Source organism: Pan paniscus, chromosome 5 (genome assembly GCF_029289425.2).
Source record: "Pan paniscus chromosome 5, NHGRI_mPanPan1-v2.0_pri, whole genome shotgun sequence".
Lineage (NCBI taxonomy): Eukaryota > Metazoa > Chordata > Mammalia > Primates > Hominidae > Pan > Pan paniscus.
This window is the reverse complement of record NC_073254.2, coordinates 172,883,325-172,905,768: the sequence shown is the minus strand read 5'-3', so window position 1 is coordinate 172,905,768 and position 22,444 is coordinate 172,883,325. Positions and strand designations below refer to the sequence as shown.

General features: G+C 35.7%; 1 long non-coding RNA gene across 1 annotated transcript in view; it reads left to right on the top strand.

Moving 5' to 3' along the window:
• Positions 1 to 736: 736 nt before the first annotated feature.
• LOC134730633 (uncharacterized) overlaps positions 737 to 22,444 on the top strand; it is a 52,715-nt gene continuing 31,007 nt past the window's right edge. The window contains exon 1 of the long non-coding RNA XR_010112540.1: positions 737 to 1,241. This is a non-coding gene — a long non-coding RNA (uncharacterized LOC134730633). The remainder of the gene's footprint in view (positions 1,242 to 22,444) is intronic.

Sequence of the window (22,444 nt, the reverse complement as noted above, 5' to 3'; positions counted from 1 at the left end):
TTATTCCAACTATTGGTAATTGTTTGACGCTATTATAAGTGATGTGTTTTTAAATTTTACGTTTCTATTTTGTGTTACATAGAAATGAAATTGACTTTTAAAATTATTTTTTAATTTGTATTTATTTTTATTTTTTTATTTCCATAGGTTTTGGGGGGAACAGGTGGTGTTTGGTTACATGAGTAAGTTCTTTAGTGGTGATTTGTGAGATTTTGGTGTACCTATCACCTGAGCAGTATACACTGAACCCAATTTATAGTCTTTTATCCCTCCCCCATAATTGATTTTTATATAAAACATTTGTAAATAGAAATATTACTTATTAATTTACTTATTAAGTGTACTTATTAATTATAATCCTTATGGATTCTTTTGGATTTTCTATGTTAATACTAATATCATTTGCAAATAAGGACTGTTTCATTCTTTCCTTTCTAACCCTTATACATTTCATTATCATTATTCATAGTAGTTCTATTCCATAAGATGCTGTAAGTTATATCCTATAAGGTAGTGACAGACATTGGATTAGTGAATGCTGAATCATTGCTCCAAGGAGAAATACAGGGTTAAGTTGCTGTGCACCTCTGATCACAACTTTTTAAATCAATATATCCACGTAATCTTGTTTAATATATATTGTTGATTCATTAGCATCGAACTCATGGCATTCGACACTGTAACTGATGCCTGAATAAAGTTTATGTGGCACATATTTTTCTACATAAGGCATATCACAGCTTTCTGGCTTTGTAACAGTAGATAGCACTTCAGCACTATGCTTGGGGGATGTTTTAAACAGTATAATCGCCAATAAAAATACAACAACGTGGCACTAAACAAACCAAGGAAAGGACACTTTTTTTTTTTTTTCTGAGACGGAGTCTCGCTCTGTCGCCCAGGCTGGAGTGTAGTGGCGCGATCTCGGCTCACTGCAAGCTCCGCCTCCCGGGTTCGCGCCATTTTCCTGCCTCAGCCTCCCGAGAAGCTGGGACTATAGGCGCCCGCCACCACGCCCGGCTAATTTTTTGTATTTACAGTACAGACGGGGTTTCACCGTGTTAGCCAGGATGGTTTCGATCTCCTGACCTCGTGATCCGCCCGCCTCGGCCTCCCTAAGTGCTGGGATTACAGGCGTGAGCCACCGCGCCCGGTGGAAAGGACACTTTTTTACAGTATGAGCACTGAAACAAAAAGGCAAAGCAAGGTCTGTTCACCTTCAGCTGAGAACGTGAGGATTGGTGAGTCAAATTTTGCAGTGCTCTACAGGTGCCTGTCAATGTCTGCAAAAGTGCAGAACTGATTTTGGGTGACAAATTTCAGCCAGTAGGTGAATCTGCAAAAACTGAATTCTTTTGCAGATAATTTACAGTAAATTAAGGGACTTCTCCTTTATTAGCAGTTATCAGGGTTTTTTAAACTATTAATATCTATTTTATTTAGTTACAATTAAGTGAAAACCTCTGCCATTTTCCCGAATGAGGAGACAATTTTCTTGTCAATTAATTTATGAATTTAATGTCGTTCCAATTCCAAATCTAAGAGGTGTGTGTGTATTGTGCATGTGTGTTTGTGTGTGTACAAGGGGTGATGGGGAAGGAAACTAAAAAATCATCTTTACAAAAATTTAAAAAAATCTTAAGAGTGTCCTACACTTTCGGTGGAAAATACAGAGAGTTACATTTTATATAGATTAAAACATTGGCTTTTACTTTTATTGTCATACTTCTTAGGAATGTATAGTGGACTTTGTTATCTGTACCCAGCTCCCCCTTCAGGCGTGGAGGATTGTCACTCCAGCTGCTGGCTGTGCTGCCGTCTGATAGCTCTCAGCTGTCAGCTCTCTTCAGGATTCTCTCTGCTGACAACAGCCACCTTGTCCAAGAACCCACCCTATTCCCAGAGCAGCCCACATCCAATAACTGATCTGGGGGTATCCTGGCCCAATACTCTGTCCATGCTGGAAGGCTCCTCACTTCAGAATGTCCCATGGGATAATCTGAGGACTTCTTGGAGACTAATTTCCCTCTCTGCCCAATCTTACTTCCTTCCCTTCCACTGTGTTGAAACCAAGAACACTTTTCAATAAAGTCCTGCATATTGATCTCCACCTCAGAGTTGGCTCCCACCTACCTTAGGGCACCTTTAGTATATAGTGGGAAGGGCCCAGGTATGCCCAACATCCTGCAATGAGGACTGTCTTGCCCAGCAAATAATAGTCTTGATTTTGTACAATTTTTAAAAATACACCACCAGACATTCATGTACTTAGAAAACTTTATAATTTTCAGAGCCTAGAACGGAGGTATTTTAAATATATAATTGCAGAGTATATTTTGCAAGATTTTATGTTTTACTGATTTTTATTAGCAATGCAACTACAATGTAAAATGAAAGAAGTTTGTGTTGTGTTTCGTTTGGAATTTTCCCAGTCATTGTTCACTATTGCGAAAACTAAAGGCAGTAACATGCGTGTCATTCATGGCGCTTGTGTTAACACAGCACACTGATAGTAGACTCCATGTACAGCTGTCTCACCCATGATGAGTCTGTATTCAGCGACAAACATCTGACTGTCTTATCATGTATTCAAACTCAAATATATTTGTACGTTCATAACAAAATATTGACTTATATGTTATTTTATATTAAATTACTTTTATTTTCTCTCCCTCATAATTAAGACAGTATATTGATTATTTTGCAATCACAGGTGTATCAATTCAATAATTTTGTGAAAGCTCCTATTCCAATTTCCCACAAAATATCCTTTTTAGTTTATTTTTTAAATTTTGGATTTAGAAGCCAATCAAATACTGGGTTTTGTTGTTATGTCTCTTTAGACTCTTTGTTCTAGAATGGCTCTTCCACATACGCCCTTTGTGACACTGATTTTGTGCAGTGGTTTTGTGCATTGTCCCACAATTACATATGTCTATGATTAGGATTTCTTTGATTGTTTCCTCATTACCAGATTCTCTTTGAAACATTTTTTGGGAAGAATAGTCATAGGTGAAATGGTGTTCTTACCAGTGGATTACATTAGGAAGCAAATAATATCAGCTTGTCCTATTACTGTTACATTTGATCACTTGGTATTCTTCCATAAAAACAACTTTCTACACTGTGTAATTAGTTCATCGTTTTTGGGGTAACACCTTTAAATGATATGAATATCCTGTTTTACAAGAAAATTTGACCCAATGGTTTTAGCATACATTGATGATTGTTGCCTGAATCAGTGATTCCACTGGGAATTCCAAAACAGTAATTTTCTAATTCCAGAATTTCTTCTGGACGTATTAGCTGTCATTCTTTTGTCAAGAAGAGTGTGCTTTCCTTCCTTTCCCTGCCTTTTTTGAATATCAATCATTCAGAACTTTTTATTTGTTTATTTATTTATTTGAGACGAAGTTTTGCCCTTGTTGCCCAGGCTGGAGTGCAATGGCACGATCTCTGCTCACTGCAACCTCCGCCTCCCGGGTTCAAGCGATTCTCCTATCTCAGCCTCTCAAGTAGCTGGGATTATAGGCATGCACCAACACACCCAGCTAATTTTGTATTTTTAGTAGAGACAGGGTTTTGTCATGTTGGTCAGGTTGGTCTTGAACTGCTGACCTCAAGTGATCCACCAGCTTCGGCCTCCCAAAGTGCTGGAATTACAGGCGTGGGCCACTGTGCCCGGCCCAGAACTCTATTTATTTTAAAATTTTATGCCTTATAATATATTGTTTTGATCATTATTTTTTACTGAAGTTCACCCACATTTTGCTAATGGTAACCCTTGGATCTTGTTTTGGGGCACTTTCTTACTTTGTGGCAAAACAAAATGTTCTGTTCTCTCATTGTACTTTTCTTCTTCTGACCGATGTGCTTATTGCTACTGCAGGTGTCACTGCTTCTAGACTATATATAAATCTATTTATAAATCTATCATATAAATCTACCTGCCAATTATCCATCTATTGAGAGTGAGTAGTTCAGACTGATATCTAGAATTTTCATTCAATATATAGAATTCTTCCTCTCCATTTCCATATCTTGTTCGACAATATCAACGTACATACCATTGACTCTTATCTATAATACAAAAAATATTTTCAGAATCGCTCCGCTGATATCACATCAACAGCAAACTAACCAAGTAAAGTTCATGATTTCTTGGCAGTCCTTTTTGTCTTTAGACTATATGCCCTTTTTGTTTTTAGAATATATCCCACTTCTTAGGGTATAATCAAGTTACTTGATTTAATATTTTTCTATATGATCACTTTATTAATTTGATAAAGCTATATAGGCTCATTTTTTTCTGACTGGTGTCCTATTTTAGTTTTTTTCTCCAATTCTTGTGAATGTTATTTTATTTTTGGGACTGTGAAAGTAGTAACATGTTCAAAAGTAAAGTTTATATAAAAAGATATGCTCAGATAAATCTTATTCTCCTCTTGATTTATTTTCTCATTTCCCCTACCGTTTTGTGGTAATCCATGACATTAATTTTAGATTTACCCTTCCTTCCTACCTTCCCAGGTTTTTTTCTGTACAAAGAAGCAAATACATATATATCTCTCCTCTTCTCTTTTTAAAATAAAAGTTGTATACTTTTTTTTGCTTTTATCATTTAATAAGTATGTTAAAAATCATGCCATATCAAAAATTACAGACCTACCTATTCTTTCCAGTGGTAGAGTATTTCATTGTGTGGATGTAATGTAGTTTATTCAACTCTTCTCCTATTTATGAGCAATGAGGTTGTTTCTAGTATTTTGCAGTTTAGACATAGTGCCACAGTAAAAACTCTAATTCGTATGTTTTTGTATTGTTGGAGATATACGTTTAGCATTAATTTCTAGAAAAATGAGATTGCTGCAGCAAAAGGTAAATGGATATGTTGTTTTGTGAGTTATTGCTAAATTCTGCTCCATGTAGATTTCACCATTTTGCATGTGTGTATGCAATTATGTATGACAGAACCAGTAATGTACCATAGAACCCGTTTCCCATAGTCTTGTTGACAGTGTGTAATGATATTTGAGAATGTGATAGATGCCATACATGATGTCTGCTTATTTTTGTTTCTCTTGTGTTGAACATCTTTTCATGTGTTTAAGTGAGATTGAACACCTTTTCATAAGATCGAGTATCATTTATTTATATGTCTTTGTGAGAGAGAGAGAGAGTGCGAGAGAGAGAGAGAGAGCTGGGGAGTGAGGAGGCAGGGGAGTTATTTGTGCCCTTTGCCTATTTTCTTCATCTGGTTTTTATGTTTTTATGTTTTCCCTCATATTTTAAGAGTTATTTATATATTATTTTTTGCCATGTACTTTTTGGTTTCAGTTTTGGCCCTCAGATTCTTCCAAACCTTATTTCACAAGAAAAATATATAACATGACGAAAAGAGACATGGAATCAAGGCATGTCATGTAGTTTATTTTTCCTTGCTTGTTACTTTTATGGAGTCTTCATCTGTAGATTTCGGCTGGTTCAGCAGTCTTTGTCCAATGTGTGTGGAATGCTGTCCACACCTCAGAGGAGCACTTGAGAAATGTGCACAGAGGATATACCACATGAGTAAATGGCTGCGGAGAACTAAAGCAATTTCTATCGAGTACTTAGTTAATTCACTCAAGTAGATAAATACTTTATGAAGATTATTAAATTGTTTTATTGAATTTTTGTAGCAAACACAGCTGTGTTCTACTATTATATAACTTACCTCTTATTAAGGAAGTACTTTAAGAGTATGATTGGGTCCTTGAAAACTATACAATGCATTGGACAGTCGTAATGCAAAGTATTAAGATAGAAATACAACGTTCATTGCCATCAGAACAAGGGGTTTTTCACTCCATGTGTTAGGTGTTGGTTTAATGAACCTGGTTTATTTTCCTGCGTCATCCCTTTGACAATTTTTATGTATGTCATTCCTTCACCTAAGTAATTTAATGCATTCTTTCCAGTGCACTTTTCATTTGCTAACTAGTTATCAAAATACAAATAAATGCCATTAAAAACTCAATTAACTTATTAGATATATATGCTTGAATTTGTGGATTTCTTCTTAAACTCTTAAATCTGTGAGAGCATCAGCATGTGCAGGCCAGTTGCTTTAAACAGACTGCAGAAGATTCAGGAGCAAGGCGAACCTAGAAAGGTTATTTAGAGCTTTGTTTTTAAATGTATACATTCAAATTTGTTTACAGAAGGTTACCCTCAATATAGACATTTTGGTGAAATAGGAAAAGATGAAAAAACCCTACCTAGTTTCAACATACTTAAAGATACAGGGTGGGGTCATTTTAGCATGATTTCCTATCTGTTAGTCCATACATAATTTTTTTTTAACATATGTATCTGGCTTTGTGTGTCTCCATGTATAATATTCTATAATATTTTATTTCACCAGATGTAAAATAATTTATATGACATTTCAATAGTATTGTATTTTTTCTGTATTTTAAAATGAATTTACTGTTTAATTCAATGTAATCTTTTCATTTGACTCTTTAAACATTTGTAGCAATAGCTATAGAAGAGAAGAAAGTACAATTAAAACCTTGAATACCAGGTGAATTGATTTTAAAAATTGCTGTATTTATTGGTTTAGTCTCCTGTGGTACAGCTAAGAATAAAAAAATGATGTAGACCTGAATGGTTGATAGAATTACACATTCTTCTTCAGAAGTCAATGGTAACCTGTTTCAGGATGCATATATTTATATATTGGTACTCATATATGAATCATTTTTGTTTAGTTCATATACTTACTAACTACTTTGTAATTGCATGGGCCATTTAAGGATGTGTGGAGAATAAAATAAGTACTTTCTACTTCTAAGGTATTTTAATTCTAGTAGATGGTAAAAATTCATATTTTTTTCATGAAGCACATAAAATGTATAAATTTTTCATATAACTTAAAAGTTTAAGATTGGAGTTGGAGAGATTACCTTTTATTCATTAAGAAAGAGAACAATGTATATTTACAAATTGATAAGTACTTAGAATTACATTCGAAAAAAAATTAGCCAGGACAGAAAAATATCAGCAAATATTGCTAAAAGACCACAAACTGAAAAACTGTAGTCTAAAAAAACAAAGTTGTAAGCCCCTTACTGGTATACCAATGCTTTTTTAAACTATTGACAGTTTTTGCCTTTTTGAGACAGGGTCCCGCTCTGTCACCCAGGCTTGAGTGCAGTGGCGTGATCATGGCTGACTTCAGCCTTGATCTCCTGGGCTCAAGCGATCCTCCCACCTCAGCCTCCCAAGTAGCTGGGACCACACTCGCAGGAGCCACCACACCCGGCTAATTTTTGAAAGTTTTTGCAGTGGCAAGGTCTCACTACATTGCCCAGGCTGGTCGTGAACTCTCAGCCTCAAACAATCCTTCCACCTTGGCCTCCCAAAGTACTGGAATTACAGGCATGAGCCACTGCGCCCAGCCAATTTTTTCTCTTTTCTTTTCTTTCGTTCATTCTTTTCTCCCAGGATGGAGTGCAATGGCACGATCTCAGCTCACTGCAACCTCTGCCTCCCAGGTTCAGGCAATTATCGTGCCTCAGCCTCCCAGAGTAGCTGGGATTAAGGTTGCCTGCCACCATGCTCGGCTAATTTTTGTATTTTTAATAGAGACAGGGTTTCACCATGTTGGTCAGGCTGGTCTCAAACGCCTGACCTCAGGTAATCCGCCCGCCTAGGCCTCACAAAGTGCTGGGATTACAGGCATGAGCCATCGCGCCCAGCTCAATTTTTTCCTTTTTACAACACTGTTTTTTTCCTGGTTGAACCGCTATAGCACAACATTTTTCTGGGTCTCTTACTTTTCTTATTTCCCTTTCTCTTTTAGTTCCTGAACTGTGTGCATTTTTGAAGACTACTTCCTGAGTCATTTTTCTTGACCCCTTCCTTATTCCTCAGATAACTTGTCGGCTCATAAAACTTCAACGCTCCAGCTCCCTGTGCACTATTGTACAGAAGTCTCCTCCACAGGCCAGCCACGGTGGTTCACACCTTAAATCCCAGCACTTTGGCAGGCCGAGGTGGGTGGATCACCTGAGGTCAGGAGTTCAAGACCAGCCTGGTCAACATAACGCAACCCCGTCTCTACTAAAAATACAAAAATTAGCCAGACGCGTTAGTGCGCGCCTGTAATTCCAGCTACTCGGGAGGCTGAGGCAGGAGAATCGCTTGAACCCAGAAGGCGGAGGTTGCAGCAAGCCAAGATTGTGCCACTGCACTCCAGCCTGAGCGACAGAGAGAGACTCCTTCACATATGTGATTAGCCATGGTTTTTCTTCAAATTTGATTTCTTAATTTGGTAGGAAGGGAAATAAAGATAAATAATTATGATATTTCCTTAGCAGGGATACAAGGACCATTGGGACAATTGTAAACCAATCCCTTCTTACCACATGAAAAACAGAACACATTTTAATTCCTCCCTCTCTTTATATTCAGCCAAGCCCCGATGAGACTTCCTTTGTGGTGCTCACATTTATTTCATTCACTTCAGTTCCAGCTGTCATAATGCAGATCCTTATCACCTGACCCTGATTTAGGGTAATATTCTTCTAACTTTTTCTTCACTAATCTGCTGAGTCGCCAGATGAATCCTCCTAAAAAAAAAAATTAGAAGAATATCACTCTAATGTGATAAGTCCTAAAATGTGTCTTTCATAATAACTTTACTGTTTACAATTCTTAGAAATCTCGCACTACCAGTTGGCTAATGTCCACTTCTGGCTTTCTGCTCCTGACCTCAATCTAACGTTCCAGATTTGTACCTTCCTCATTCTTCTCCCATCTGTGCTCTGTTTTGGTTTGTTACTTAGCTGCTTAAAGTGCACTTTCTCTGTTCCTTTCTGCCTTTAAATATTTAATACCAGTTAAAGTCTCAATTCTTTTGCGAAGTCTTCTTTATGAACTTGAAGCATTTGCAAACACATATTTGTTCTCACTTTAATCATGTATGGCAACAGGATACCAAATTCAATCCATAGTTGTTTATGTGCTGGGTATAGTGGACAACAAAAATGTTATGTTTAACCCGTAATCTTGGGGAATGCACAGCCTACACCTGCACTGTTCAGTTGGGAGGCTGCTCACCACCTGAGGCTATTGAGCACTAGAAATGTGGTTCCTATGACTGAGACATCGAGTTTGTTATTTTATTTAGTTTTAATTAATTTATATCCAAATTTAGAATCTGAAGCAATGCAAATAACATTTTTTATTAAACACAACTCTGTTTTTTGGTAGGACAATATTTTCTTTTTTTGTTGTACCACATAAAACATTATTATATCGCAATGTATGTGAGGTGAGGGTGGATGGGGGTATGGACTTCATTTCTAGATAAACGCATCATCCATCCAGTCAATATCACTGAACTGACTCGGTTCCAAATATGTTTTCTAAGCACTGATAAAACAGTATAATGTATTCGAGTTGTTGAGACAGACAGCCAAAGTCACAGTAACTAATTGTAAGGTAGGTATAATTATGGTACTATGTTGGGGATATCTATTATATTTTAATTGTAGTATAATTAAATTATTTTTCTTGTTAAAAAGTAAGTATGGACATATATTTTTAGATTTAAAATGAAGGCATGCTGCTGATTTAAAATCAAGAGTTGCGGAAGCTAGCACTATGCCCAGAAGACTGGAAGAGAGAGAAAGCGTGAGAGACAGAAATTGGAAGAGGATATGTGCCAATGATGAATGGCAATTGCAATTTGTTGTGGCCGAGCAAAACCTAAAAAGCTTTCAAAGCTGTTGTGAAAAAAGATTTTATGTTAATAAAGTGGATAATATTTAGATGTATTTTCAGGAAATACACAGTGAATTTAATAATAACTTTCCTCTCAACAGTTACAAGTTAAAAAAGAATTTAAAAAATTAGTTGCCAAAAATAAGGATGAACAGTCCAATCATCACAATGAAAATATTATAATGTTTAAGTAAATCTGACCTTGTAACTAGGGCCAGCTATTAAATGGCTTATATATTTGTATAAAAAAGAAAGCCATTTTTAGATGAAGGAATGTAAAAGGAGTCACTGTGTCAGATATGGAACTTCTGTTCTCAAATCTTGAAGAAAAGCCTTCAAAAGGTATTTTATAAAAAGTGAAATATCTACAGTTAATTAACCAAACAGTTGCTTCATAATACAAGACCCTTCTAACCGTATCAATGATCTAATGAATCCAAATTGGAAAAATTGAAAGCACTTTCTTTTCACTTTAGTTGAGTCTTGCAATAGAAGAGATACTGTTCAATTAGCAATGTGGGTGCCTTTTGTCTCAAAGGATTTACTTCCAAAGATATGAAGACGTGTAGTTTCACAACTGCACGGGATAGATATTTTTGATTCTTTCATATCTCCAAAGAAGAATTTAAGCTAATTATGAAAAAAATAATTTCTATTGTGATGAAACTGCTCTAGTGTACTGGAATTTTAAAACAAGAATTTTTCTTTCTTCTTTCATTCTGTGCTATGATACATACAGTATGTATGCAGTTTTTTCAGACAGACTCCTCGAACTATTTAATGGGTATGCTTGTTCAGTACATATGGGTGTATGCTAGGAATCACTGCAAGTTTAGAGGACTGCTGAACGAAACACGAGATTAGGACTCTAATGATCTTAAGTTCTTTGACCAAAGCTCATGCATTAAGTCATGGAAGACTTTTTACAAAATTTCCTGTGCTGCTAATTCCAATTCAAGATTTTCTTGAAACTAATAAATGTTTACCATATATTTAATAATTAAAGACAAAAGAAATGACAATGTGGTTTATATTCTGTCACTGATACCACACTACATGTGAATAATATAAATTTGAAGCTCCAATAGAAAGAAAAAGCATATTTGTGATTAGGTAGACATGCATGAGAACTTCTGTTGAAATTAAACCTTTTTATACTTCTAAACAATACTAAAGATTTTACAAATATTTATAAATCAATATTCAGAAGATTTTAATTGTAATTGACAGTTATATATAAATTGGCTGCACAAACTACATAAAAAACATGAAGAATGCTTTGTTGATATTGATTGATTAGGAGTTGATTTTTAATGTACACAATAGTCTGAATTCAATGTTAATAACTGGTTAACTTAAGAGTTAGTGAGTTTACTTAACTTGGGGAGCTATAGTTTTAAAGGTATCTGATTTTGCTTCAAAGTCTAAACAATTCTTTTTAAAAAACAAACCAGTTTTGTCAATGTGCATATGAATATTAAACAAAAATAATGTTTTGGTACTCAAATTATTGGAAAAGTTTTAAAATGTATTTGGAACAACCTGAGTATGTGAATCTACTTTTCAATTGTAAATTGTAAGTAATCTCAGCACAGATCAAGTATTTCTGATGAAAATATTGTGTCTGAATTGAGTTGTCCTTTAAGTGTAAAATATACACTGTATTTCAGGGTGGGTGCAGTGGCTCATGCCTGTAATCCTAGCACTTTGGGAGGCCACGGAGGGTGGATCACTTGAGCTCAGGAGTTTGAGTCCAGCCTGGCCAACATGGTGAAACCCCATCTCTACCGAAAATACAAAAATTAGCTGGGCGTGGTGGTGGGCATCTGTAATCCCAGTTACTTGGGATGCTGAGGCAGGAGAATTGTTTGAATCCAGAAGACGGAGGTTGCAGTGAGTCGAGATCATGCCTCTGCACTCCAGTCTGGGTGACAGAGGGAGACTCCATCTCAAAAACAAACAAACAAACAAAAAAACCTATCTATCTATCTATCTATCTATCCATCCATCTATCAACTTTCTATCTATCTAGATATACATACTGAATTTCAAAGACAAAAAATGTAAAGTATATCATAATAAATATTTTCTATCAGTCAAATGTTGAAATGATAATTTTTGGGTATACTTGATTAAATAAATATCCTATTAAAATTATTTTTACTTGTTACCTTTTACCTTTTTAATGTAGCTACTAGAAAACTTTCAGTTATGTTTCTGTTGGATAACACCACTGTAGACAACTCATATTTTGACATTGTATCAACTTCTTTAATATTATTTAACTTTTCAAGGTGCCTGACTCACGTTCCCTATCAGACTAAATTCTACTTGAGATCAGGAATCATGTTCTTCTTTTCTCACTTAGCTAGCTATTATTGAGAGCTGACACAGAAGACAGAAAGGTACATTTAAGGCCCATTTCTTGCACTCAAAGAACTCATAGTTTAATAGGAAAAGATATGTAAATAAATAATCAAAATATGGAGACATAAGAACTTAAAGATCATAAAGACATAAAGAGCATAAAGACATAAGAGCTTAAAGCTTCAAAGCACCATGGCTCTTGAAAAGAAGGAAGACTAAAGTATCCACCATAGCATTCTAGCAAGCAGACTGCTATGTCATTACTTAAATGGCTTTGAGACTAATGTAACAAATGGAATTTAAATCCTTGATTGTACAATGGAGTCAGAGTAGTAGAAAAATGCTAGTGGGAAAGAAATAGTCATAAAAAAATTGAAGGTGAAGTAAGAAGTTTGAAAGAAAATGAATTAAATTATGTTCAGTGTGTTTGGATGGAAGTCTTGGTTTCATGCGAAGTTCATGCTGAGAATAAAGGAATGTGTTTCCATGCGATAACACAAACTCTTAGCTTTGTTGCACAGTTTAGAAGTAACCAAAAGCAGGAATGAGAAAATATTCATCTTATCATATCTGCCAGTTTTAAAGATACTGTTTACCATGCAGTGGTGTTTGAAGCAAGACCATCTCTGTAAACAGAAATGTAGAGAAAGCAAGCAGTTCTCTGAAGTGCTAAGAGGACTAAGGACTCTTATTGCTTCTGCTTTGGCGCCCTCAAGTGGCCAATTGAAATGAGTAATTCAAGGTATTTATAATATTGTGTTGTGCTTATTTGCAGTTATGCACCATCCTTGCATTAATTGGCTTTTCCCAACTATCTCACTAATAGATGGCCCCATTGAAGATGAAGCCTTTGGTAAGTTGTTTCAGAGAATTTTCCTTTCCAAATAAAGGAAGAAACCACCATTTTGTAAGTGGATGCTTATTTTAGGCAATACAAGGCCTGGACATAGTGATGAAGTACTGGCCCCGGGGTGTTTTGAGAGAAAGACAGAAACAAATCATCCATCTTTAGAAAATTCTCTACAAATATTTCTATACCATAAGAGACGACTTGGAATCTTCCGATGTCCAGAGTGTCCCTTAGATGGTAAGGCTTACTGATGAGAGAAGGGGCTGCCTTCTATATCTTTATTTAGTTCTTTAAATGTCCTCTGGGCTGTAGAGATGAGCATCATGAGTCGCTGATGAAGGCTGTCCAATAGCCAAGCTAAATGTGCTCCATCTAGTCACTGCGCCAAGAATGGGCCTATTATGACACATACTAGTATATTATGTGACCCAATAAAAAGTCTCCATTATTAAAGGTCATAGTAAATGGATATACTTCAGTACAAGAAATGAAAGCAACAGTCATTCTTTTAGGAGCAATCAGCTGATTTCAGGAAAGTTTTTATGCCATATTTTTAATTTTTGACAAAGCATAAATGATGACACTTTGGTGTGATGAGTAAAACTTTGCATTTACTGTCATACCTGTCTTATGAAAGTCATGAACTATTAATGAACTTAATAGTTGATTATTTCATTAACTTTGACACAATCCTGTAAGGTAGGGCAATTGTAATTCCTTCTGTAGGTTTTCATATTCTTAATTTATTAGGAGAGGAACTGTCAGGACTTAGAAATAAAAATAAAGACTTGGTAGTTGATATTTGGCAGGAGAAACAATTCTGAGTAATCAACTGGGAATTAACAGATGCAGAATCTTAGCACGTTAAAAATAAAAATTCTAAAAGATTCACTGTAGAGCCAGATGATATTTTATCTATTGTCTGATATGTTTTCAATGTTCTAAAACATAACATCGTGATATAAAAGGTCTTCTCATTAAAGATGACAAAGGAGAATAACAATGACATGCCAGGATTCTGCTATCTGATAGTTCTGAAGAGCACTTTCCATAATATTAATGTACTTTTGTTGTTGTGAGAAGAATCAAATATTGATTTTTGAAATGAGACATTTCTTTATTGTGGAATTTAGAGTGCAGTTTAAAGAATTTTCTCCATGGAAAGAAACCCTTCATTGCACTTGATTTGAGGGTTTCTTTAATTATTATTATTGTGGATGAAAAACCTTTCAAATAGGCAGACCTCATGCAAGCATATTGGATTTGAATGAAATTGTAGCACTAAGTATCAGAAATTTATTATTAAGAATAATAATTTTGATAATAAGTATTAATAAAAATTCTTAATAATATTATTTATCGAACTTATATTTATTAAATATCTATAATGTATAACTGCCAACTCCCATATAATGTCTTGAAATAAAAACCAACTAGGAATAAGCTGTCCTGGAGGCTTATATTTACACACTTCTTCAAACAATAATCTTGGTGTCTGTGAGCACCTGGTGTCTTACTATAGTGTAAGGCAGGTAGGAAAGGTCTATTTTCTTTAATGTTTAGGGTGTGTGATGCATAAATAAAATAATACATGTAAAAGGCATTTTTGAAATTCTAGAATCCTAATTTCTACTTGTAGTTCTTTTTTTTTATTGTATATTACTAGACTAGCCAAACCAGCAAATTCAGACAATGGTATCTGTTTGATTATAATATGCTTCCATATAACAACAAACAACTAATCATTTGTTGGTCTATATCAGAGGGAAAAAAGATGATCAAGTTGATAATCTCTGGTTAGCTCACACTGTTATTTAAGGAAAGACCTTTCATCTTATCATATTTTATCCTCACTGGAGCAAATGTCTGTGTCTTTTTTATTTGTTCAGATTTATGGGGTACTTGTGAAATGCTGTTACATGTATATAAGACAGAGTGATCAAGTCAAAGTACAATACATTTTTGTTAACTATAGTCACCCTACTCTGCAATCAAACACTGTATTTAATCCTTCTATTTAACTGTATGTTTGCACTTTTAAGCCACTTCTCTTCATCCTCCTCCCCATTTTTACCAGTCTCTGTTATCTTTCCACTCTCTACCTCCATGTAAATCAAATTTATTAGCTCCCACATATAAGTGAGAACATGTGATATTTGTCTTTTTGTGCATGGATTATTTCACTTAAGATAATGGCCTCCAGTTCCATCCATGTTGCTGCAAATGACATGATTTCATTCTTTTTTATGGTCATATAATATTCTATTGTGTATATATACCACATTTTCTTTATCCATTCATCCACTGATGGATGCTTAGGTTGATTTCATATCTCTGCTATTGTGAATAATACTGCAATAAACATGCAAGTGCAGGTATCCCTTTCATGAGTTTATTTCTTTTTGCTTGGGTAGAAACCAAGTAGTGGCATTGCTGGGTCAAATGGTAATTCTATTTTTAGATTTTGAGAAATCTCCATACTGCTTTCCACAGGGGATGTACTGGTTTACATTCCTACCAACAGTGTATAAGGGTTTCCTTTTCTCCACATCCTCACCAGCATCTATTATTTTGTCTTTTTTTAAATAGCCATTTTGACTCGATAAAATGATTATCGCATTGTGGTTTTGATTTGCATTTCTCTTATGATTAGTAATGTTGAGTATTTTTTCACATACCTGTGGCCCATTTGTATGTCTTCTTTTAAGCAATGTCTATTCATGTCTTTGTTCGCTTTTTAGTGGGATTATTTAGTTGTTGTTATTGAGTTGTTTGAGTTCCTTGTATATTCTGGATATTATTTCCTGTTGGATGAATAGTCTCCAGATATTTTCTCCTATTCAACAGGGTGTCTCTTCACTCTTGATTATTTCTTTGGTTGTGCAGAAGCTTTTTAGTTTAATTAAGTTCCATTGGCTATTTTTGTTTTTATTGCCTGTACTTTTGATGTCTTAGTCACAAATTCTTTGCCTAGACCAAGGTCCAGGAGAGTTTTACCTAGGTTTTTCTTTGTTTGTTTGTTTTGAGTATTTTTTGTAGTTTTGGGTCTTACATTTAAGTCTGTAATGTATTTTGAGTTAATTTTTGTGCATGATAAAGGACATGGGTCCAGTTTCATTCTTCATGTGGCTATCCAATTTTCCCAGCATCGTTTATCAAAGAGGGTGTTTTCCCCCAATGTAAGTTCTTGTTGGCTTTGTTGAGAATCACTTGGCTGTAAATGTGTGTCTTTAATTCTGGATTTTCTATTCTGTTCATTGGTGTATGTGTCTATTTTTATGCTAATACCATGCGGTTTTACTTACTATAGCCTTGTAATATCTTTTGAAGTCAGGTTATGTGAGGCCTCTGGCTTGTTCTGACTTGTTTTTGAATTCTCCTGGGTCTAGCCAAATATCTGGCACAGGTAGGTGCTCAATAAATCACTTTAAGTTTGTTAGTATATTAACAAATTCTTATCAGGCGAAATAAATTCTTAACAATAAACCAAAGTTCTAGTAAAGGCTAAATTGACAATAATAATAGTTACAGCAGAACAATTAATTGGTATTATATGGAAGTTACTAGAGAGACAAAGAAAGCCCAATAGTAAAATTACTGACAATACATACACCTGGAGAATGATAGCCCATCATTGGTAATGCAACACAGAGCTCCACTGAGATGAGACTATGTAGTAGAAACCAAGATAAAGGCACTCTGAAAATGAATTCATATATAAACCTAGAAAGTGAAAAACAGTCTTCAATGAAGAAACAAATATTACATTGAAAATGCTCAGAGGCAGAATTTTCTGTAACTCCATATGAATTTTGCATAAAAGTCCAATAAAATGAAATTCTGGGTATTCAGCAGCTTTGGCAATTGAAGCTCTGAATATTCTAGGCTACCCACAGTTTATTTGTGAACTCTGTGATAAAGGAGAAGAGCATTGCTGTGAGCTGTACATAGACAAATAAGTTAGCAAACTATGTTTTGTGATAGATAAATATTTTGGAAATCAGAATTTTTTGTGTTATTGTTATGTCTTAAAAATGTATTCTGAGATTTAATTTTTCTAAATAGTGTATTTGTTTGATTCCAGTTTCTCCAGAGGAAAATGATGGCATTTCAAAGAAAAATATACTTTTGTGTGTGAAAATAAGAATTACCATGAAACATTTTGTATAACTACTGATTTATCTTTTTATTACATAATTTATACTGAAATAAGTTCAATTCTCTAACATGCTAGTCAATATCAGCTACAGCCCACCCTAAGCAGGTATTTCCAGCTCATTTTTGAACATTGATATTCCTGCTTCATCATATTTTTCTGTCATTGTCATTGAGAGGTAGCTTACAATCAAACAGCTTTCACCAAAGCTCCCTCTTCTCTCCCCAAACTAAGAAAAAAAATCAAACAACAACAATAAATAAGTCAGACACACAGCACATGCTATGTGAGTTCCTTGACATTGACACTTGACATTTTGACTTGCGGTTGCACTTGTTTTGGCGCCGTTTACATCTGGTTTCAATTTGAGTTATAACCAGCCACGTTCAGGAGAAGTAACAGAGTTGGAGTTGACAAGATATTAAGAACTTTCCTCTGGGGTAATTGTCTATGGGGTGAAAATGAAAGTTGACATCCAGGGATCGATTCCTTGGTAACAGAAGTCCAGTGAGATAAGATGTCATATGACAAGAGAGTTATATATAGGAATTGGATTCAGAAGATGTGGAGAACTTGTGGTGGTAGAAATGATAGGAATTGGACATTTACTAAACACGGTTATCAAATTGCGATAGGATAGATATTTGACAGGGTAGATTTTTGTTGCCATTAATAGATATAAGAAAACGAGGAAGAGGAGACTGGTGGAAAAGATTTGATTTGTCAGGACACACAGAGGAACATGTATAATAGAATTCTAGAAGTATAGAGCTGAAGTTTGGGAAAGATGACCCAATGATGTATTCCTAAATCAAAAAAGCTAACCTCCTAAAGGAGGAGGAGTTAGTCAGGATCTAAAATCTGGAACATTGGTTTGGGTAAAAACAACAGCAAGCAAACAAGAATGCCCTGAGGAGGATCCACATTATAAAATGCTCCCATTTGTGTTACTAATTGAGAATAGAAGAAAACAAAAAAAATTGATAATAATCAGCTTATTTCTACAAGATTATTAAGAGCACAGTATATTACTTCCATGTATATCTCAACTAAAATGCATTTGACAAATGTTTGCTGATTACCTACTAAGTGCCTTTTGTTTTTCTAGGCACTGGAGCTCTGAGATGAGGCATGGTGATTTGAAAGTGGTCCATTGTAGAGGTTAACAGTGTAGGCTTCAGCATTGGAATTATGCTGGGGTATGATCAGAGGCTCTGCTTTGCCATCTCCTGCTATTGGGGAGGAGGCTAAGCCTCCTTGAGTCTCTGTTTTCTCATTTGTAAAGTGGAGATGTTTAATACCTCATGGAGTTGTGAGTTAGTAAGGAACAAATGTTGAAAACTGTTTGTTTAACACAGTGCCTGATGCATAGTAAGAATTAAATAAATGGTTCCATTTTTGGACCAAGGGTTTAGGCCATCTGTTCATTTGGGAAGGTTTCAAAATATCATTTCGGCTTTCCAAAGTGAAGTGACCTAAATTGCAGTCTTTTTGTTTGTTTGTTTTTTTACATTTTGGTCCATATATATCTCAGGAGTTCTTTTCTTCATTCTATTCCTAGTCATTCACATTTGCAGCATGAGATTTTTCTTCTGCACAAAGAGTATCTCATGCTTAAGGAAAACTTTCAAACTGTCTCAAGCATAATTTATCTCTACCATTAGGCTTTAATGTTTTGGCAACAACAAAAATTTTAACCACAATAGTACACTTGTAGTGAAAATATTTGGATATATTTTTAAAAACAGATTTATTGAGGTCTAGTTTACATAAAACAAAATTCACCCTTTGTAAGTGTATAGTTCGATGATTTTAGTAAATTTATAGTTGTACAACCATCACCACACCCATTTTTAGACATTTCCATCACTCCAAATGTCCACTAGTGCTGTTCTGCAGTTATTCCTAGCCTCTACCACCAGTCTTCAGCAACCGTGAATCTGTTTTCCGGCTCTGTAAATTTGCTTTTCCACATATTTCATGTAAAGGGAATTATACACTATGCAGACTGTTGCATCTGGATGCTTCTTCAACTTAGCTCACTGTTTTTGAGTTTCATCCATGTTGTCGCAGTAGTAGTGCATCTTTTATTTTTATTGCTATATAGACTTCACTGTCTGTCTATGATTCATGCACTGGTCATTTATTCAGGAACCATTTGGATAATTTCACATTTTGGCTATTATAAATAATGCTGCTATGAAAGTTAGTGTTCATGTTTTCCCGTGAATGTATGGTTTTATTTCTCTTGGATAGATTCCTAGAAGTAGAATTGCTGGGTCGGATGGTAATTTATGTTTAATTTTGTGAGAAACTGTTAAACTGTTTTCCAAAGTGGCTATGCCATTTTAATTCCTAATGGCTGTGCAATAGAATTCCAGTTCTCCAATCTTTGCCAGCGCATGATATTGTCTGTCTCTTTTAATTATAACCATTGTAATAAATGAAAATTTATTAGTAATTTCTTGGCATGTTACTGTGATTTTATTTTGCATTTTCCTAACAATTAATAATGTTGAATATTTTATGTGTTTATTAGCCATTTACATTTCTTTTCCTTCTCCTCTTTGTCTTTTTTCTTCTCCTTAGTGAAATGTGTACTCAAATCGTTAGGTTCAAATATTTTATTTGGATTCTTTGTCTTATAATTGAGTTTTAATTGAACATATTTTAAAATAATAAACTCTATAAAAATTATATTCTGTTTAGCCACCACTCAAAGAAAATAGTGAAACATAGCCATGTGGAGGATTTGAGAAGAATTACATTAAAACAGGTTTACATTGCTCATATAAGGGGATGTATGGGAGCACTCTGTGGATAGCTAGTTCAAGGACAGACATCATCAAGGATCAGGCCTCACTGTCCTCATGGTGTGGCTTCCTTCCTCAGGCTTGCACGCTGGCCAATGCACCTCTGGGAATCAGGTCCATGTTCTAGACAGGAAGAAGGACGTTGCAGAACAAAAGGCATGGGACACCCTGATTTAGATTATTTTAATCCGGAAGTTCTATTAGGTTGGTGCAAAAGTAATTGCGGTTTTTAAAAGTAATGGTGAAAACCACAATTACTTTTGCACCAACCTAATAGCTAGTACACTTCTGCTTATATATCATTAGCCAGCACTGGGGCAAATGACCACGCCAAGTTGCTGCAGACAGTGGGATCGGGGCTGTGATATTTTCAATGTTCAGGGTGCTGCTCAGGGTTCTTTCATTAAGGAAGAAGGGGATAGTGGATATTGGACAGGCAACGAATAGTTTGACAGTGCTACATTTATGCAGACATATATTTATAGGATGTCCACCACAGAGTAATTTGTAATAAAAAATTTAAGAAAAATTAATTAGAAAATGGAACTAGTTAATAATGGGATACCTGTCACAGGGGGACTTTATGATTCTATTAAAACTAGATTTAAAAGACTATTTAATGATGAGAGAAAACATTCTTCTTATATTAAGTGAAAAAGCATTATTAGAAACATCATATAAAATAATCACATTATTGGTCAGGTGTGGTGACTCATGCCTGTAATTCCAGCACTTTGGGAGACCGAGGTGGGCGGATTGCTTGAGGCCAGAAGTTCAAGACCAGCCTGGCCAACATGGCAAAACCCTATCTCTACTAAAAATACAAAAAATTAGCCAGGTGTGGTGGCGTGCTCCTGTCATCCCAGATACATGGGAGGCTGAGGCTGAAGAATCACTTGAACCTGGGAGGCGGAGATTGCAGTGACCCGAGATCCATGCCACTGCACTCCAGCCTGGGTGACAGAGCAAGACTCTGTCTTGAAGAAAAATAAACTAAAGACTACTTAAGATGCAGGAAGGGTCTGTTTTGTAAGAGAAAGAGTGAAAGATTTGGGAAAGGAATCATCTAGCCAAGCCACAGTGGGTCTGACGGCAGGAGATTGTCAAGAAAGGTAAGCTCATCCAAGATGTTTGGGTCATTTTTTTTTCCCTTCCATTGCTGTGAGTAGACACCTGTTCATCTTTCTATTATAACAAACAGCCTAGTATCTGACACATATTAAGCACTGTCAGTGTTGACTGAATGAGTCAATAAATGAATTAATGAATGTGAGAGGTCCCCTTTAGTATACTAGACAGAAGTCCGAGACACACGCTTAAGTATAGGGATACCAAACTGTGGGATTGTCTGTGGAACCCGAGGTCAGGTGGGAACTAGCAGTTACTGTGCTGGGATGTCACCCATTCTGACATGCAGCTCCCGAAGTCTGCCCACCCCCATCCTCACTCCTCTCCCTCACCCTCACCCTCTTTAGGATCCATCTTGGCCTTGGGAACAGGAGTAGGAGGAGGGTTGAGCCTTCATGTGCCTCAGGTGTTGGATAGTAAACATGTAAAAGACCAGAACTGAGCAGATTCTGGTGGTTGCCTTTAAACTTGTTTTGAAGTAAATAAATATTTAAGATAAATGTAATGATATTTCAACTCCTGAAGCATGATTGGTTTTTTAAATGTTCTTTCAATAAAGTTAATTTCTGTGTAGGTTGTACTATATATTCTTCCTGAGGTAGATTATAGTCTTGAACATCTAAAGATATAGGTGGATCTTTTCAGGCACTCTTTTTTTTTTTTTGAGACAGAGTCTCACTCTGTCACCCAGGCTAGAATGCAGTGGTGCGATCTCGATTCACTCCAACCTCTGCCTCCCAGGTTCAAGGCGATTCTCCTGCCTCAGCCTCCCAACTAGTGGAGATTGTAGGCACATGCCAAGATGCCAGGGTAATTTTCATATTTTCAGTAGAGTCAGGTTTTACCATGTTGGCCAGGCTTTTCTCGAACTCCTGACCTCAGCTGATCTGCTCACATCAGTATCCCAAAGTGCTGGGATTACAGGCGTGAGCCACTGCACCTGGCCACTTTTTAAGAAATCAGAATGGCAAAGAACTATCAGATGTTTGTAAATCTGTTTTTCAAACAAGTTTGTTAAAAGGCCAAAGGAAGCAGAGACCAGACACCCTGAGAGCAAGGAGGACTGACCTTCCTTGAGGGCCAGATTCTAAACTTGTGACAGCCTTTTTAAGAACCTCTTTTCTAAGACAATCTTCAACGTAAGTACTCATACTTTCACTTACAAGTCAGGGGCATCTGCACAAAAGCCTCTCAGCTACATACTTCAGTTTATAACCACATGATTTCATGTGCAGGCAGATGTTACATTTATAAGTATCGCAGGATGGGCTGGTACTGTAGGACATAAACATCATGATGTTTTTATTTCCAGAGACCTTCACAGGGAGTCTTATCATGGAGACGTGATCTATTTTT